A 14,199-nucleotide genomic window follows, 5' to 3' on the forward strand; every position below is an offset into this window, starting at 1 on the left:
CACCTTTGTTCTTTTGGCTTAGGATTGTCTTGGCAATGAGGGCTCTTTTCTGGTTCCATGTGAACTTTAAAGTAGTTTCTTCCAAGTCTTGAAGAAAGTCATTGGTAGCTTAATGGAGATGGCATTGAATCTATAAATTACCTTGGGCAGTATGGCCATTTTCATGATATTGATTCTTCCTATCCATGAGCATAGAATGTTCTTCCATTTGTTTGTGTCCTCTTTTATTTCGTTGAGTTGTGGTTTGTAGTTCTCCTTGAAGAGGTCCTTCACATCCCCTGTAAGTTGGATTCCTAGGTATTTTATTCCCTTTGAAGCAATCATGAATGGGAGTTCACGCATGATTTGGCTCTCTGTTTGTCTGTTATTGGTGTACAGGAATGCTTGTGATTTTTGCACATTGATTTTGTATCCTGAGACTTTGCTGAAGTTGCTTATCAGCTTGAGGAGATTTGGGGCTGAGACGATGGGGTTTTCTAAATAGACAATCATGTCATCTGCAAACAGGGACAATTTGACTTCCTCTTTTCCTAACTGAATACCCTTTATTTCTTTCTCCTGCCTGATTGCCCTGGCCAGAACTTCCAATACTATGTTGAATAGGAGTGGTGAGAGAGGGCATCTCTGTCTTGTGCCAGTTTTCAAAGGGAATGCTTCCAGTTTTTGCCCATTCAGTATGATATTGGCTGTGGGTTTATCATAAATAGCTCTATTATTTTGAGATACATTCCATCAATACCGAATTTATTGAGAGTTTTTAGCACGAAGGGCTGTTGAATTTTGTCAAAGGTCTTTTCTGCATCTATTGAGATAATCATGTGGGTTTTCTCTTTGGTTCTGTTTATATGATGGATTACATTGATTGATTTGTGTATGATGAACCAGCCTTGCATCCCAGGGATGAAGCCGACTTGATCATGGTGGATAAGTTTTTTTGATGTGCTACTGGATTCGGTTTGCCAGTATTTTATTGAGGATTTTTGCATCAATGTTCATCAGGGATATTGGTCTAAAATTCTCTTTTTTTGTTGTGTCTCTGCCAGGCCTTGGTATCAGGATGATGCTGGCCTCATAAAATGAGTTAGGGAGGATTCCCTCTTTATCTATTGATTGGAATAGTTTCAGAAGGAATGGTACCAGCGCCTCCTTGTACCTCTGGTAGAATTTGATTGAATCCGTCTGGTCCCAGACTTTTTTTGGTTGGTAGACTATTAATTATTATCTCAATTTCAGAGCCTATTATTGGTCTGTTCAGGGATTCAACTTCTTCCTGGTTTAGTCTTGGGAGGGTGTATGTGTCCAGGAATTTATCCATTTCTCTAGATTTTCTAGCTTATTTGCATGGAGGTGTTTACAGTATTCTCTGATGATAGTTTGTATTTCTGTGGGATCGGTGGTAATATCCCTTTTATCATTTTTTATTGAGTCTATTTGATTCTTCTCTCTTTTCTTCTTTATTCATCTTGCCAGCAGTCTATCAATTTTGTTGATCTTTTCAAAAAACCAGCTCCTGGATTCATTGATTTTTTGAAGGATTTTTTGTGTCTCTATCTCCTTCAGTTCTGCTCTGATCTTAGTTATTTCTTGCCTTCTGCTGGCTTTGAATGTGTTTGCTCTTGCTTCTCTAGTTCTTCTAATTGTGATGTTAGGGTGTCAATTTTAGATATTTCCTGCTTTCTCTTGTGGGCATTTAGTGCTATAAATTTCCCTCTACACACTGCTTTAAATGTGTCCCAGAGATTCTGGTACGTTGTGTCTTTGTTCTCATTGGTTTCAAACAACATCTTTATTTCTGCCTTCATTTTGTTATGTACCCAATAGTCATTCAGGAGCAGGTTGTTCAGTTTCCATGTAGTTGAGTGGTTTTGAGTGAGTTTCTTAATCCTGAGTTCTAGTTTGATTGCACTGTGGTCTGAGAGACAGTTTGTTATACTTTCTGTTCTTTTACATTTGCTGAAGAGTGCTTTACTTCCAACTATGTGGTCAGTTTTGGAGTAAGTGCAATGTGGTGCTGAGAAGAATGTATATTCTGTTGATTTGGGATGGAGAGTTCTGCAGAAGTCTATTAGTTCTGCTTGGTGCAGAGAGAAGTTCAATTCCTGGATGTCTTTTTTAACTTTCTGTGTCATTGATCTGTCTAATGTTGACAGTGGGGTGTTAAAGACTCTCATTATTATTGTGTGGGAGTCTAAGTCTCTTTGTAAGTCTCTAAGGACTTGCTTTATGAATCTGGGTGCTCCTGTATTGGGTGCATATATATTTAGGATAGTTAGCTCTTCTTGTTGAATTGATCCCTTTACCATTACGTAATGGCCTTCTTTGTCTCTTCTGATCTTTGTTGGTTTAAAGTCTGTTTTAACAGAGACTAGGATTGCAACCCCTGCCTTCTTTTTTTTTCCATTTGCTTGGTAGATCTTCCTCCATCCCTTTATTTTGAGCCTATGTGTGTCTCTGCACATGAGATGGGTCTCCTGAATACAGCACACTGATGGGTCTTGACTCTTTATCCAATTTGCCAGTCTGTGTCTTTTAATTGGAGCATTCAGCCCATTTACATTTAAGGTTATTATTGCTATGTGTGAATTTAATCCTGTCATTTTGATATTAGCTGGTTATTTCACTCATTAGTTGATGCAGTTTCTTCCTAGCATCAATGGTCTTTACAATCTGGCATGTTTTTGCAGTGTCTGGTATCAGTTGTTCCTTTCCATGTTTAGTGCTTCCTTCAGGAACTGTTGCAGGGCAGGACTTGTGGTGACAAAATCTCTCAGCATTTGCTTGTCTGTAAAGGATTTTATTTCTCCTTCACTTATGAAGCTTAGTTTGGCTGGATATAAAATTCCGGGTTGAAAATTCTTTTCTTTAAGAATGTTGAATATTGGCCCCCACTCTTTTCTGGCTTGTAGAGTTTCTGCCAAGAGATCCACTGTTAGTCTAATGGGCTTCCCTTTGTGGGTAACCCGACCTTTCTCTCTGGCTGCCCTAAACATTTTTTCCTTCATTTCAACTTTGGTGAATCTGACAATTATGTGTCTTGGAGTTGCTCTTCTTGAGGAGTATCTTTGTGTTGCTCTCTGTATTTCCTGAATTTGATTGTTGGCCTGCCTTGCTAGGTTGGGGAAGTTCTCCTGGATAATATCCTGCAGGGTGTTTTCCAACGTGGTTCCATTCTCCCTGTCACTTTCAGGTTCACCAATCAGACGTATATTTGGTCTTTTCACATAGTCCCATATTTCTTGGAGGCTTTGTTCATTTCTTTTTACTCTTTTTTCTCTAAACTTCTCGCTTCATTTCATTCATTTGATCTTCAATCACTGATACCTTTCTTCCAGTTGATCTAAATGGCTACTGAAGCTTGTGCATTCGTCACGTACTTCTCGTGCCATGGTTTTCAGCTCCATCAGGTCATTTATGCAAGGGGTTCAAACTTCCTCCTTTAGCTTGGAGAAGTTTGATCGTCTGAAGTCTTCTTCTCTCAACTCATCAAAGTCATTCTCCATCCAGGTTTGTTCCATTGCTGGCAAGGAGTTGCATTCCTTTGGAGGGGGAGAGGCACTCTGATTTTTAGAATTTTCAGCTTTTCTGCTCTGTTTTTTCCCCATCTTTGTCTTTTATCTACCTTTGGTCTTTGATGGTGGCGACGTACAGATGGGGTTTTGGTGTGGATGTCCTTTCTGTTGGTTAGTTTTCCTTCTAATAGTCAGGACCCTCAGCTGCAGGTCTGTTGGAGTTTGCTTTAGGTCCACTCCAGACCCTGTTTGCCTGGGTATCAGCAGAGGAGGCAGCAGAACAGCGAATATTGCTGAACAGCAAATGTGGCTGCCTGATCATTCCTCTGGGAGCTTCATCTCAGAGGGTTACCTGGCCGTGTGAGGTGTCAGTCTGCCCCTACTGGGGGTGCCTTCCAGTTAGGCTACTTGGGGATCAGGGACCCACTTAAGGAGGCAGTCTGTCTGTTCTCGGATCTCAAACTACGTGCTGGGAGAACCACTACTCTCTTCAAAGCTGTCAGACAAGGACATTTAAGTCTACAGAGGTTTCTGCTGCCTTTTGTTCAGCTATGCCCTGCCCCCAGAGGTAGAGTCTACAGAGGCAGGTAGGCCTCCTTGAGCTGTGGTGGGCTCCACCCAGTTCGAGCTTCCCTGCTGCTTTGTTTACCTACTCAAGCCTCAGCAATGGCAGATGCCCCTCCCCCAGCCTGGCTACTGCCTTGCAGTTCAATCTCAGACTGCTGTGCTAGCAATGAGCAACGTTCCATTGGCATGGGACCCTCCGAGCCAGATGCAGGATATAATCTCCTGGTGTCCTCTTTGCTAAGACCATTGGAAAAGCACAGTATTAGCGTGGGAGTGACCCAGTTTTCCAAGTGCTGTCCGTCACAGCTTCCCTTGGCTAGGAAAGGGAATTCCCTGACCCCTTGAGCTTCCCGGGTGAGTTGATGCCTCACCCTGCTTCGGTTCATGCTCAGTGGGCTGCACCCACCGTCCTGCACCCACTGTCTGACAAGCCCCAGTGAAATGAACCCGGTACCTCAGTTGGAAATGCAGAAATCACCGTCTTCTGTGTTGCTCACACTGGGAGCTATAGACTGGAGCTGTTCCTATTTGGCCATCTTGGAACCGCCAAATGGATTATTTGAAAAGACTAATAAAATTGATAAACCATTGGTAAGGTTGATCAAGTAAATGAAGAATCATAAATTAAAAAGGAGTCTATTATCACAGAGTCTATAGATATTTTAAAATTATATTATTTAAAGATATTAACTTTATGTCTCTAAATTTGAAATTTTTAATAAAATGGATAAATTCCTATAAAAAACAATTTACCAAAACTGACACATGAAGAAATAGAAAATATGAATCATTTTGTAAACTTTGAAGGAATGAAAAACCATAATAAAGGCCATCGTGATTTCCCCAGAGTTATTTCACTCCCTTTTCCCATGTAAATCTTAGTTCCAAATCTTTGAGAAGGTATTCCTTATTTCAGCCACAGGTATCGTCAGGGTTTTTTTTTAATTATAAGGACATATTTTCCCTTCTTCATCTTATTTAACTCAGTGTTATAAAACTGTTCTATGATTTACTTTTGAGGGTTATATATATTAGTTTCTCATCTATATTTCATACCCTAGGAGTTCAGATCATATAGCATGATAGCAAAGGGAGAAAGGGAGAAAAGAGGGAGATGTGGAAGGGGAGCAAAAAGAGAGCTATCCTGATTTGGATTGTTACAGTTCTGTATCTGCACCCTGAGCAGTTTATTTATGATGGAGAGAAAATAAGTAAAAATATATGTGACTTGATTTTCAGTTTTAAAATGTGTTAACGAGAAAAAAACTCAAATCAGCCTAAATCTTTATGCTTACTTTATAGAAATAAAAATTTTCTGTACTATGTGGTAGAAAGGAATGTGGGCCATTCTTGGAAACTGTTCTTCAGACTACCTGGTAACCTATCAGTTAATCAAAGCAATGACATTTTTTCTAAAGAAAAGAGGAGGAAAGAATAACTTGACCTTTCTTAAAAAAATATATACCCATGGATTCTGCATCCTTGCCAGTTGTCTATTACATAGTTTGTTGAGACTGTACAACAATGTCTGGAATTTCTAAACCTCAGCACTCTAAAAATAATTCACTAGAACTGCCTCAAAATAATTTATATTCTGTAATTACTTAACACTGCACTTTGAACTACAGTATGGGATGGATGTGCTAGGAATTGTGCTGGGTTCAGTGAGAGTTCTGCACAAAGCCTCTTTTGCCATAACTACCAGGCTCTTGATGTTTAAGAAATTGTGTTGATAGGCCCTAGAAACTTTGGACCTACAAGTACTGGAGCATATTTATTGTAGCACAGAAGACAGTTGATGGTGACTGATACAACGTTGGTATAAACAAGGTCACCAGTGTTCCAGTATGAACATTCAAGAGCTCTTAGGGAAAACAAAGAAATCACTTTCACAAAGAACTTTCAATTGCCTGCTCTCTGACACTAAATCAGAATTTAAGAAATGAACCGAGTTCATTTTTTTCCCCTTGTCTCTTGGCTAAAAGACCACAGAAAACTGATCCTTCACTGAATTTCAAGCAAAAATTGTATTGCTTTTGGTGAAATCCATTTTTTACCTCAAGGATTGAGCTCCAGGTTATCACATCAAAATAGATTTTCTTTAAAAATCTGAAGTTTGGCCTTGAATTTTAAGGTAAATTCTACTTGAATTATTATATGGGATGAAATATTTGAGTATTAATCCTTTTCTCTCTCTTTCAATGAATTAAGACAAATACAAGCACCTTTTAAAAATCAGGCAGGGAAATAAATGCTAATTAAATTCTCTTACCAATAGTATTTCATTTTGTGAAACAAACTTTTCTAAATCAGATAGACTTCACTGAAGAGTGTTTTTGATAATGCTGAATGGAATTGAGTATGATCTCCCAGATACAGATGCATTTCTCATCCACTTAGTCTTTTTCATTCAAACTGGAAAATCATGTGGTTTCATTTTTATTATTTTTTTAATTGAGAGGATTGTCAGGAGAAAATGTCTATGTGTCTTTATTTTTATTTTAATCAACAAGATTGTCAGTAGGAAATTCATTCTGAATATAGCACACATGGAGCAAATATTCCTTTTTGGTCATGACATTTTTTCATTATGATGGGGGTTTGCCAGGGCATATACCATGTTTTAATGCCTTTTACATATAAAATCACAACATGATAAGACTTTAGATCTCTCTGTAAAAGTTGAGGTATAATGGGAACTAGCATGCTCTGACTGGCTGCCTCAATTAATAAAATAATCAGGAAATCTCTAAGGTTTGGGTATCCCTTGATGACCTGCATAAACCCTAGTTCTTATAAATCTGTTCACCCTTTTGCATCGGGGGAAGGGGAGAAGGAAAGCTGGCCTGTTGGTGACATACATAGCATTATGCTTAGAAGAACATGGGTTTCTTCCATGCTACCATCCTACTCTTGGCATGAAATCATAATCCAGTTTGTGAACCTACAGTCATACATTTGAAGGAACTACACACATAGGAGACAGAGTGACCCTAGGCTCTGACTGAGTATCTTTGTTTATATTTTGATAAAGAAGTTTATGGAAAAACGTATTTTTAATTGAACAATAATTTGAGGCATGGTAAAAAAAATATTATGTATTGTCTAGGAATTATTATTTAAGATTTAGGAAAAAACATGAGGCTTTAACTTGAAGAACTAAATATATTTTCAGGGCAAATCTATGTTGTTTCTTATTTATTTACACTTTGGTACTCTAGAACACCATTAGGATGTCTTGTTTCAGATTTTAAAAGTAGGTATTATGCCTTTGATCCCTGCAAACTAGCTTAGCAACCTGCCCCCAGGAGAGTAACCACAGAGCCAGTGGATCTATCCCATGCTCCCTTGCATGAACCAGCCTGGCACTTTGCCCACAGGGAAGCAGCACCAGAACCAGCAAACTAGCCACACAAACTCTAGCAGCCTAGGTCACAGAGACACTTGTAGGCATCACTGACATTGACTACAGAAACTTCAGACAGACTACGCTACTGTCCTCACCCAGAACCGAAGCCAGTGCACTCTACCCAAGTGACTCCCTAGGATACATCCTCAGGTGAAAGTCTTTCCCTCTGGAAGCTACTGTATAAAATAGGAAGAGGCAACTCTTCCACGAGATGCGCAGATATCAACAGAGGGACACAAGGAACATGACGCTACCAAATGAGCACAGTGATTCTCCAGTTACTTAACACAAAGCAATAGAAATTTGTGAATCTTAAGGAAACTCAGAGAGATACAAAAGAACACAGACATTTCAAATACATTGGGAAAATAATTTATGATCTGTATAAGAAATTGAACAAAGAGATAGATATCATTAAAAAGAACCAAACAAACTTCCACTTGAGCAGCCTGAGACATCCATGGATGGGGGCAGTTTCTCTTTCAACTGCTCCTACCACAGCCTTTCTGAGATTTTTCCCAGCGAGGCCAAGAGGGTCTTTGAGGAAAACTGCATCTGGACATGCCTTGAGGGAAGGTGTCAAATGCAGAAGCATGGAAAAGAGTTACAATTTGGATATGAAACCATTTTTCTAGCTCACCTTAGAGAAGACTGTTGACACACTAGTCGAAATGGTTCCAATCGCCTACCTTGCAAGGCACTTCAGGTTCAAAGAATTTCCTTTGTAAAAACAACAAGGGAGGTATCGCAGTTTTCCATTTAGATCAACAAATTCAAGTTCTTACCATGGAAAATTCAGAGAAGACTGAAGTGGTTCTTCTTGCTTGTGGCTCCTTCAGTCCTGTCACCAAGATGCACCTCAGGTTGTTTGAACTGGCCAAGGACTGCATGAATTGAACAGGAAGATATAGAGTTGTCAAAGGCATAATCTGTCCCGTTGATGATGCATACAAGAAGAAGGGACTCATTCCTGCCCATCAGCAGGTCATCATGGCAGAACTTGCCACCAAGAATTCCAAATCATTGGAAGTTGACACATGGAAAAGTCTTCAGAAGGAGTGGACAGAGACTGTCAAGATGCTAAGACACAATCAAGATAAACTGGAGGCTAGTAACTTTGATCACCGGCAGAACTCACCTACACTAGAAAGGCCTGGACAGAAGAGGAATTCCATGAGCTGAACAAAGACAAAATTCTAGTCAAAAGAAATCCCTAGAGCCAAAAACAAAAGGTACACCAAAGGTTAAGCTGCTATGTGGGGCAGATTTACTGGAGTCCTTTGGTGTTCCCAATTTCTGGAAGAGTGAAGACATCACCCAACTCATGGCAGACTATGGGCTCATGCATTACTCAAGCTGGAAATGCTGCTCAGAAATTCATCTATGAAGCTGATGTGCTACGGAAACACTGGAGCAACATTCATGTGGTGAATGAATGGATCACTAATGATACCTCATCCACAAAAATCCGGAGAGCCCTTAGAAAGGGCCAGAGCCTCCATTACTGTACTAGATCTTGTCCAAGAATACATCAAAAAGCATAATTTGTACAGCTCCGAGAGTGAAGACAGGAATGTTGGGGTCATCCTGGCCCCTTTACAGAGAAACACTGCAGAAGCTAAGGCATAGAAATTCTACAGCATGATGTTTTGCACTTTCCTTTTAGGGTTTGAAACAATCTGGGTGTTAATAACTGGGAAAAGAAATTGTGGTTCTGTTGCATAAACTAAAGATTAAAAGTTTAGTAAAAATCAGTGGTAAGTTAAAATCAGGGTTTTTTCTTTTTTGCTTTTTATCAGAAGTTGCTAAGATGAATGTTTTCCATATGGTCTTTTTCTGAAAAAAAAAAAAAGTGTACAATTCTCTTTATCTTTAAAACAAGAGATTAGCAGCACACAAAAACCAGAAGAATTTTCAGTGAAACTAGCTACAATCAAGAAGTCAAAAAGTACAGTCTAGCTCTACCACATAAAAGAAGCAAAGTGTGAAAAGTAAAAGCTCATTTAAAATTCTAACTTAGGTTATAAAGAGAATTGACATTTATGCATGCCTGTTGTGAATAATCTGCAGCTAGGGTAGACAAAGAAAGGAATTCTTACAGTGGTGATCTTGTAAAATGCACCATTGATAAATCATCTCCAGTTTTGCAAAATAAAGGTTGTGCATACGACTGGCAGAAACATTGTACCAATAGTTAGTTCTCTGTGGCACACATCACAATTGCTGACTAAAGTTTGGCAAGACCTATCTGCCTGGAGCTTCATCTTTGGAAGCAGGGAGTAAAGTCCAAGCCCTCATATGTTTAGAAAGGTACGCAAGTATTTCTGATGCCCACCAGAGGTAGACAGCTGCTGCCTTATACTTTATACACATTCACTTTGCCGTGTTATGGGTCATGCTCTAGCCTTGGTCATCTGCCCTCTCTTTATCTTCAGGAACAACTTCAGGGTTGACATCATGCTACCTTGAATTGAGAGAAACACTGAGAATGAGAAGTCTATTCAAGGATTTTATGACTGAGTGCTCTTAGCCTTTATTGATAGCTTAATCAGAAGATCTAAGTGGGTTACAGCGGCACATGCTGTGTAGTCCCATCTACTTGAGAGGCTGGAGCAGAAGGATCGCTTGAGCCCAGGAGTTTGACACCAGCCCAGGCAAAATAGTGAGAACTCATTTTTTAAAACTCTGAAGTTTCTGAAGGGCCCTGCTGTTTCTGTTCCAGCCAACTATGATTCTGCCATTTGTGAATTTAAGCAGAAAAAGGGTCTGTTTTCTCATATTTTTTTCTTCTTGTTCTTTTGCATGAAGTTTAACTGAAAGTAATATTCTCGAATAATTAGTCATAGCTTCATGTTAAAAACACATGCTTGTTACATGGTTTTCTACTGATTAAAATTTTGTGGAAGTTTTACCACTTGCTGAAGCAGAAAGACCAGAAATAGCTTTTTGTAGAATCATTTTGGTGTTTGTGAAAATTGTCCTATGATAGAAACAGGACTAAAGTTAAATTTCTAATGAAAATATAATAATTTGCCTTTTTGCAATTTCTTTCATTCCTACACCACCCCGGATGAAGGCTTTGTAACTCCAGAAGAAAAAAAAATACTCAGATATGTGCAATTGTATAGTCAGATCTGAATCTATGGTTTAAAAAAGAAAAATGTTAAATAAAGTTAAGCAAATATATGTGCTTAAGCTCCCAACTTACTCTTACTAAAGCCTTTGGACCAATTCTCAAAAACAGGGAGGGTGCAAAGCCTGACACCTAGCAGCTTTCAGGATCCATCTGCCAAGTGAATGAAAGGTTGGAATCTCAAATCCTACAGATGAGAGTCATTTTTCTCCTCCGTAGCTTCTTGGAGTTTAAGAATTGAAGCAGCCCTGAAAAGTAGTGATTGAGCAAGAAGCAGCTATAAGAATTGAACTCTATTTCTTCTGGGTAACTATACCTAGTTTATCTGAAGTGTTGTGTGAACTGCAAAAGGTTGCAATGCTGGAAACTTCTCTCATACTGTCATGCCTTCCTACTTAGAAATGCCCATGCTCTGCTCAGCTATGACTCTACTGACCTCAGGACCTCAGGACCTCATTGGACAAGGCATGTGGTGACCCTTGCAGGAGACGTGATAATGGTGAAATGATTCTATTGTTATATTATTTATGGAGCAGCAACTTTGTGCAGAGAACGAGCTGTGTGGCTTTTTCTTCCAGTGCTGAGGATGCTGCCGATGCTGCCATGTAATAGCATACTTTTGGGTGTCCTCAAGGATAGAACTTCCCCTTTGAATGATGGAAATTAGAACAATGAACTTCATAGGGGAATAAATATTAATGACTGATGTGAAGAAAATATGCCATTGTTTATTCCCTACCACATCATTTCCATAACTGGCTGTTGTACTGTGAATTTAGAGGAAATGTGTAGTGCCGGTGTTTTGTTTTGCTTGTTTGTTTGATGCTGGGGGTTTTATGTGTTGTACACTTTACCCCTTACATTGTGTAATTTGAATGCAGCAAACAAACCCACAGTAAAAGTCCTTTATTGGCATCTTCATTCAGATAAATGGAGAGCCTTTGTGGCACTGTCAAAAAAAACAAAAATAATAAAAATAAAAAGAATGAAACAGAAATTTTGGAACTGAAAAATTTAACAAAATGAAGAAATACAATTCAGAGCTTCAACAGCAGACTAAATTAAGCAGAAGACAAAAATTTGTGAACTTAAAGGCAGGTCTTTTCAAATAACCTAGTCAGAGATCAAAAAGAAGAAAGAATGAAAAAAACAACCAAAGCCAGTTGGACTTCTGGGATACCAACTAAGCAAACAAATATTTGCATTATGGGATTTCCATAGGACAAAAGATGAAGAGAGACACAGAAAGGTTACTTAAAAAAAATAGTTGAAAACTTCCCAAGTCTTTGGACAGATATGTACATCCAGCTCTGTGAAGCACAAAGGACCCCAAACAGATTCAACCCAAAGAGGTTCTCTCCAAAACACATTATAATCAAATCCTCAAAAGTTAAAGACAGAATTCCAAAAGCAGTGAGAGAAGAGAATCAAGTTACATACAAGGGAATCCCCACTAGACTATCAGCATATTTCTCAGCAAAAACCGTGTAGGCCAAGAGAGAACCAAATAATAAATTCAAAGTGCTTAAAGAGGTGAGGTGAGGTGGGGTGGGGGGAGGGGGGGAATGTCTACCTAGAATACTATACCCAGCAAATTTATACTTCAGAAATGAAGAACAAATAGTGTTTCTAGGCAAGATAGAGCTGAGGGAATCCATCACTGCTAGACCAACCATATAAGAAATGCTAGAGAGAGTGCTTCAACCGGATGTATTAGGAAAATAATTACTAGCATGAAAAAAAATGAAAGTATAATCTCAGTGGTAGAAGTAAATTTATTATCAAATTTAGAATACTCCATTACTGTAATGGTGGTATATAAACGTTCAGTTGTCTGGTTTGAAGATTAAAAGCTAAAATGGTCAATGATTACTATGGCTACAACAAGTTGTTAAAATACATACACAATATGAAAAGATACAAAGTAAGCAACAAAGTTATAAATTTGGTGGAGGAGGCCAGGTGCAGTGGCTCATGCCTATAATCCCAAAACTTTGGGAGGCTGAGGCTGGGGGATCACCTGAGGTCAGGAGTTTGAGACCAACCTGGCCAAAATGGCGAAACCCCATCTCTACTAACAATACAAAAATTAGCTGGTTGTGGTGGTGCGTGCCGGCAGTCCCAAGTATTCAGGAGGCTGAGGCAGGAGAATTGCTTGAACCTGGGAGGTGGAGGTTGCAATGAGCCAAGATTGCACCATTGCACTCTAGCCTGGGTAAAAAAGCAAGACTCTGTCGCAAAAAAAAAAAATTTAAAAATAAAAAATAAACAAATTTGAGGGGTAGAAAGTAAGTCTAGAATATTTGTATGCAGCCAAAGTTAAGTTATTATCACTTAAATTGTCTATTATAACTACACAGTTTTTAAAATGTAAGCCCCACGGTAACCACAAAAAAAAAAAAAAATTACAGCAGATACACAATGAAAAGGACAAAAAAATCAAAGATTATCACTACAAAAAAAAAAAATCACCAAACCACACAGGTAAACTATAAGAGAGGGAAAAAGGAACAAAGGAAATACAAAACAACCAGAAAATAATTTAACAAAATGTCAAGAGTAAGTTCTTACCTATCAGTAATAACCTTGAATGTAAATGAATTAAATTTTCCAATTAAAAGATATAGAGTGGCCAAATGGGTAGAAAACAAAACTCAACTATATGTTACCCACAAAAGATTTACTTTACGTATAAGGACACACATAGACTGAAAGCAAAGGGATGAAAAATGATATTCAATGCAAATGGAAACCAAAAGACTACAAGAGTAGCTATACTTAGATAACAGATAAGTCAAAAATTGAAAGGGGAGACAAAAAAGGTAAATCTGTAATAAAGGGGTCAATTAGCAACCAATTATAACAATTCTAAATAGATATGCACCCAACACTGGAGCATATATAAAGCATCTAAAGAGTGATACAGACTGCAATAGAATAATAGTAGGAGACTTCAACACCCTACTTTCAGCAATAGATAGATCATCCAAACAGAAAATCAGCAAAAAAAAACCCACTGGATTGTACTGCTCTCTAGACCAAATGGACCTAACAGACATTTGCAGAACATTTCACCCACCAGCAACCTACAGAATACACATTTTTCTCAAAAGTACATTGAATTTTCTCCAGGATAGATTATATGTTAGGCCGCAAAACATGTCTCAACAAATTTTTAAAAATCAAAAACATATTATTTTTCTGATCACAATGGAATATAATTAGAAATTGATAACAGGACTTGGACTCTGGTAGGGGAACATCACACACCGGGGCCTATTATGAGGAGTGGGGAGGGGGAAGGGATGGCATTGGGAGTTATACCTGATGTAAATGACGAGTTGATGGGTGCTCACGAGTTGATGAGTGCAGCACACCAACATGGCACAAGTATACATATGTAACAAACCTGCACGTTGTGCACATGTACCCTAGAACTTAAAGTATAATAATAAAAAAAAAGGAATTGATAACAGGAAGAATTTTGGAAATTGTACAAATACATGGAAATTAAACAACATGCTCCTGGAACAACCAATTGACCAATCAAAACATTTAAAATGAAAATTTAAAATTTCTTG

At 38.5% G+C, this 14,199-nt stretch overlaps 1 protein-coding gene and 1 pseudogene across 1 annotated transcript in view; both read left to right on the plus strand.

Annotated features, from left to right (window-relative positions):
- Nucleotides 1-14,199, plus strand: part of TSHR (thyroid stimulating hormone receptor) — a 176,925-nt gene that overhangs the window by 74,579 nt on the left and 88,147 nt on the right. The window lies entirely within an intron of this gene.
- On the plus strand, nt 8,272-9,114 carry LOC102122360 (nicotinamide/nicotinic acid mononucleotide adenylyltransferase 1 pseudogene; annotated as a pseudogene).

This window comes from Macaca fascicularis, chromosome 7 (genome assembly GCF_037993035.2).
Source record: "Macaca fascicularis isolate 582-1 chromosome 7, T2T-MFA8v1.1".
Lineage (NCBI taxonomy): Eukaryota > Metazoa > Chordata > Mammalia > Primates > Cercopithecidae > Macaca > Macaca fascicularis.